This window comes from Corvus hawaiiensis, chromosome 26 (assembly GCF_020740725.1).
Source record: "Corvus hawaiiensis isolate bCorHaw1 chromosome 26, bCorHaw1.pri.cur, whole genome shotgun sequence".
Classification (NCBI taxonomy): Eukaryota; Metazoa; Chordata; class Aves; order Passeriformes; family Corvidae; genus Corvus; species Corvus hawaiiensis.
In genome coordinates this window covers 9,023,113-9,029,325 of record NC_063238.1, presented here as the reverse complement: position 1 = coordinate 9,029,325, position 6,213 = coordinate 9,023,113, and the positions used below count along the sequence as shown (strand labels likewise).

General features: G+C 37.9%; 1 protein-coding gene across 1 annotated transcript in view; it reads left to right on the top strand.

The window, feature by feature from the left end:
• Nucleotides 1-1,963: 1,963 nt before the first annotated feature.
• The window catches only part of LOC125317015 (cytochrome P450 7B1), a 27,269-nt gene continuing 23,019 nt past the window's right edge, over nucleotides 1,964-6,213 (top strand). Inside the window, exon 1 of the mRNA XM_048286593.1 lies at nucleotides 1,964-2,018. The gene's annotated coding sequence lies outside the window, so the exon portion shown is untranslated. The remainder of the gene's footprint in view (nucleotides 2,019-6,213) is intronic.

Genomic DNA, 6,213 nt, shown 5'->3' with positions numbered 1-6,213 from the left:
GTGTACAGTTTTAACATGTGTTGCAGCAAAGCAGTATACTGAAGTGCAGAAATGACTTATGAAAGAGGGGGATATCAGATAAAAGTCATCGGGTTCTCTTTGGTAAATTCATAAGTACGTGCAGCATAAATACATTCCTAATAGGAGTAAAAGGAAATACAGGTGGATTTCAAATTCTCATCCCATCCTTCTCACATGAATACGAGGGGAAAAAGTGTTTATGTTTGTGGATAATACCTAAAGAGGAGTGTCTGCAAGCCTGCAAAGGAGGGATCAGCATTCCAAATGGTGAACTGGAAAACACAGAGGACTAATCAACAGCATCTGGATGGGAGCACAGTCTTTTCTCTGGGAAAAGGCTGAGAGCTGTAATGGTTCCCAAGTTGGATTTTTATTAACATGGTGGTGATTTTGCACAGAAAGCTGAGGTAATGCTGGGAGGCAAAGGGTGTCACCCTTGAGATGGAATAGGTGATTGCACTGCTGTGCTCAGTGCAGGACACTGCCATAGAGAAAGGTGTGGGTTAATGTTAGAAAATCAAGACAGAAGTGACACAAGTATGTAGAGGTCTAGAAAACAGTTATCAGGAAATACTGAAAGAAATTGAGGTTGTTTAACCTAAAGAAGACTAAATGAGAACGTAATAAGTACCTTTAAATACATTAAGCGTTCCTGCAGAAGTGAAGGGAATCATTTATTCTCTTATCCTTTGCAGGCAGAATGAGAAGTAGTGGGCTTGAGGTACAACATGAAGATAAAGGTTAGATGTGAGGAGAAAGAGATTGCTTGGGGAGACTGTAGAGACTGTTACTGAGTATCTTCAAGAAGGGCATAGAATAATATAAGATACCAGTGCACAGCACCCTACCTGGGGTACAAGGTATGAAATAAGTAACCTCTTGTCATCTCTTCTAAGCCTATTTTTCTTTGATTAAAGCTGAATTAAGAAAGGAAAAGTCCTTGGCTGGACAAATAACCTCAAATGTAAAATGTAATAGAATAACCTTGGGCTTGGTCAGGGAAAGTGTTGAGTAGTTGTGGCTGCTCTCACTGCCCTCACCCAGAGAAGAAGCAAAGTGGGATTGCAAAATGAAGGCTGTGAGCACTAAATCTGTATTAATTTTTAATGCTGATGAATTATTGTCACATTGGCCAGGTCTTGTCTTCACCATGACTCCTATCCTGGCTGTTATGAAAATTTACATTACATTTGGTAATGTAAAATTTCTCAGAATTTTCAGCCTCTAATAAAGCCTGAGCCACAAGCTCTTTTTTGGTGGGTTTCCATTTTAAAACTGTTCAGATTACTTTCCTGTGATGGCATTTACTTGCCTTTTGGCTTTTTAGGCAATGTCCCAACTGGTAACTACAAGTAGAGGTAGAATTTACAGTTATGTCCTTCAACACAGTTTGAAGTGTGAAGAATTGTTATGTACAATGTCAACGTACGATTCTCGAGATAATTTAGCCTAAACTGCAAAGGAATAAGATTTCTTAGAGAGTGATATTTCAGAGTTACTGAATGAGTTATTGAGTTTTGGTATTTTTTTAATATTTGGGGTTTACCTTAATGAAATTACTAGAACAGAGAGAAAAGAAGATTCTCCTGTGGAGAATGATTACAGCACAAGTTGAAGATCTTAGCAACAAAACCTTGTATGGTTTTAAAGGAGAAAAAATGTATTTTTATTAAAATCACTGAAGTTTTTGACATGAAAAACTTTCAACAAAAGGATTGCATTTTTCTGTGGAAAAAAAAATCACTGTAAAAGTTCTCTGTTTGGTTGAATTTCTTTTGTCAGCATTTCTCCCAGTTTGTCTCACATTACCACTAGAGTCTGTTTTGCTGTACTGCTCTTTTTGGGAGCACAGATAAACTCTTCTTTCCCTGTTGTACTCAGAAGTGTATTCACTACTTTTTCCTGAGTCTTTTCTCCTTTTCTTTTACCAGTGATCTTTATCCTGATGAAAAAGAGATGGTTATCAGTACTGCAGCATGAAACCACTTTACCTAGGTGTAAGTATAGGCAGTGGCAGTGTGAGGTTTTTTTTATGCAGGACTCTCACATTTTCATTGACTCAATCCATGTCTCTCTCAAGATGATACATCCATTTACTCCCCACAAGCCTGAAAACAGTGATCAGGTTGGAGCAATGTCTTTACCTCCACAGGAAGTATTTAAGCTGAGAATTCAAGGGTAGAAGACTGTATATTGCTAAACCTCTCATCGGGCTTGTTCTGCAGGGAATGCTTTTTCATACTGCATGTATTTGACCTGGAAAATTTAGAGTTCCAGGAGATCACTGAGTCAGATAATTAAGGTGAGGATTTAAGACACACATAATTTTATAAATGTCAAATATTGCACTGCGGCCAAATATTTGAAAGAAAATTTTATTTTCTCTCCTCTTAGGTGTAAAGCACCTAGGTCTGGGGGAAAACTGCTAAATTAAAAAAAAAAAATAGGGAGATAGACTCACTGGCTTTCTCCTGTCCTAAGTTTCCTGTGTTCTCTCTCTCATAATACAAGAAGACATTCCAGACACCACATTTCTGGGGATTACCTTTCTTGGGGTTGAAGCCTTTGGCCTCATTCTTTTCCTCACAGTTAGAGTGTTCCTAAGCCCCTGGAAAGACACTGTCTTGTTGCTTAAATATTGTGATCGAGCCTGTGAATAATCTCTAACTGCTCTGACATGTTCATAATAGCTTTTGTTCTACTCTGTACCTATCCATTTCCATTCCTTAAAGTCCCCTGACGTGGTGTGTTCCAGCTTGGACATGGTATGTGATGGTTTGTCCGGAGATACTATGGAAAAATCAGAGCACTACCTTGAGCTTTTGTGGATGGTAACGATGGTTTGGAAAGTGAAAATGACCCCTCTGTGGCAAATGATATTGTTAGACCTTTTTCTCCTCGGCTTGTGGGGTTTTTTCTGCCTTTGGTGAAAGTTGTTGTGAAAAGCGGTCAGCTGAACCGGCGCTACCCTGCAGAGTGACGTGTTCGTGTCGGGCTTCTTCAGCTGTGCTGTGTGCAGTGAAGGCTGCGTTAACACCAGATGCCAATCATACACCACCAGTGGATTTGCAAGATTATAGGACAGGAAAAAAGATGAAGGTTAAGCATGGGGCACAATAGAGATTACTTATGGTAATGAATTGTATAATTTTTCTAGACAGATCTGGATTAATGTTTATCCCAGGCAAGAGATTACTGTATGTCTGATTCTAGTTGTAAACAGACATTATTAAACAGAAGGTTTATGTTCATGAAATGCGACTATGGGTGTTAAAGCACTTATGATTTATTATGTGCAAAAAGAAAAATTAACCTGTTCATCTGCTATAGTACAAGATGCGCCATGGGTTTTTGCATAATTTGAAAGGCATCTGCTCCTTTGGAATACAAATAACCAGTGAGATGAGAAAGATTCTCCTCTCATTTACACAGGTCCAATGCCTCACAGCGCAGTGATGTTGAAATGGTGTAACCAAGAAAAGAATAGTCTTGTGTGCTTTTATAAAGCAATAATATTTCCTTGAGAGATCATGTTGCCAAAGTCTGTTTGCTTGTGAATCTTTAGAGTATTTTCTTTATAACTAAAAAAAAAAAGTAATTTTCAGAGACCTTTACAAATGACTGCATTGGGGTTTCTGAAATAATTCCCTTTCACTATGTGAAAACACAGTGTTTAGAGACATTGAATTTAATATTTTTTTAAATTGAATATTTTTCAAAATACTTACGTTGAAGCCCATTTTTCTCCTGCTTTATTGTATCACTGCTGCTTAGCATAAGTGAAACATAGATACAGCTTCCATATCTTTAGTATTGCCTTACCTCAGCAGCTAAATAATCACACCTGACTCAGTGCCTTCTGTGTTTTAGGTGAGCTGAAAAATATTCCCTTAAGGAAACTGTAAACAAACTCTCAAACTTTGCTTTTTTTTGGTGAAGTAGATGTTGCAACTCTATTACTTGCTAACAAGGAATTATCTTTTCTCTGTAAGAGCAAAGAAAAATTACAGTTATCAAAATCTGTTCATTCTATTTATGGGCTGTATTTGTAGCCAGCTGATTTTTGCATAATGCCATTTGAAGTTATCCATTTAACAATGATGGATGATACAACTGTGTTGCTCTCCCTCCACTTTGTAACTGATCCGTCTACTTATAGATTGCATTGGACATGTTGCTGATGCTTTATTTGTAAAATTCACTCACATATGTGAGAAATTTGTTCGTTAAGTCTTACTGGCTTCACAGAGGCTTCTCAGACAAGTAAAGATATTCCTTTGTATAAGCAAAACCAGCCCAGTATGTAGAGTGAAAAGACCTGGGAATGTCATGAGGTTTGTTAAGTGAATTAGAATTTAAGCAGCTAGACTAGACCTGAATAAAATATAAGTCATTCTGAATGTTTCACTTAGAAAAGTTGCAGTCTGAAATTTCCATCAAAACACTTTATAGTGCTCTTTTACGTTTCTTAGCTATATTTTGCATTTGGTACAACAATATATATTCGTCATGAGAAAAATATAACTTCAATGCTTGTAATATCTTGCCTAATTATCAAATTTTACAACTTCTGTGAAGTGTGAGTCCAGAGTTAAAGTTCACGAGCAAATTAATTAAGCAGTAAAAGTTTCTGTGGGCTTTGTTAATGGTTCCGTTTAGCATCCGAAGTTGACAACGGCTTGTGGAGATACCCTGGATGCAGGTAAGAGTCCCTCAGGAAATGGGGTTAGCTCTGCTTGAAAGTTTGTGCAGAGAAGCGCTGGATTTGGGGAGGCACTAAAATACAGGCACCGCTCTTTTCTTCACCGTGTGTTAGCAGACATCGATAAGTCGTGGAGATGACCTCCATCTTCCAAAGAGACAGAAAGCTAGAAATGAAGACACATTTCTGTTATCAGTCTGCTGTGGGTCGTAAGTTGAACTGGTGTTATATTTTCCTCTGAAAGCCGCGTAGCCTTGACACAGTGTTTAACAGTGTTAAGCTTATTGCTGCTGAGCTGAACGTGTCTGAAGTGAACGATGACCCTCACGTCTTTGCAATAGCAAAATGTCTCCCTGATGTGATCCCGAAGACTTGGAGCATTAAGTTAATTTACCCCTGGATTTCTGAGCTGCCTTCTTTTTATCTGGCAGAGAGCTTGTGAAGAATACAGCTTCTGACCGAATGACAGAACATGGAGGGTGAAATTAGATGCATTCAATTAGAAGATGACAAAAAGCCTATCTAAATATTTGTCAGGATGCTACTTACAGGAGGTAGTGTCCAGCCGGGGAAGTGAAAGGCAGACACTCTCGGGACTTAATAGTCTGGGGGGAAAAAAATGGGTAAATCATCCAGATTCTTTACAGGCTTGGAAGGGATAATTGAGGGTATCAGGTTGGCTGCTATGCTTCCAGGGCTAGTGACCCTTCTCATGTAATCTCAGATTAGTTCTTTGCTTTTATTCACTTAATACAGAATTAAACATTACAAGTTTTCTGGACCACTTGAGAAAATAATAATGTTATTTGACCACTAGAGGATGATTAATGCAGTGGTTTCTGGGAGGGGTTTCTGAAGAAAGAGGGGTTCTACTTTCTCCTCAATATAAAAAAAACACACCACAAAACAGCCAAACAAAACCCCAAAGCCACAAAACTTAAGGAAATGAAAAAGGCACAGCAAACTGTTGTCTGTGAGACTGTCGGACAAGAAGATTTACTGGTTTTCCAGAGGACAAAAGGATGTTCTTGGAAACTAAAATCTGAAATTAGTAGTCAGTTAAACAGAAAGAGATCAAAATGTGCAGCTTGATTTAGCCACATCTCTTTATCTGTAAATTAAATTTATAACTGCTTTTCTAAAGTAAGTGAGCAAATCTCTGGCTTGTATTTTCCTGCTCAAAAAGTTTTAATTATGAAAGTAAAATAAAAAGTAAATACAGCATACCATGGTAATTTTTTTTTATTTGTGTTACAGCAGTTCAAGGAAGAATGTGACTATGATAGGGTTAATCCAGCTACATAAAAATCCATGCTGTGTATGATAGTAGTAAAGCTTGTGATCCCTTGATCTTTGATTAGATCCAAGCTAGTAAATATCTTGTGTTTAATCAGAATGAGTTGTTCTGCATGTAGTATAAGTCACCTTCACAGATGGGATGTAGCAGCAGAGTTGTTCGCGAATATTTGTTTTAATCCCTTCCAGAACAA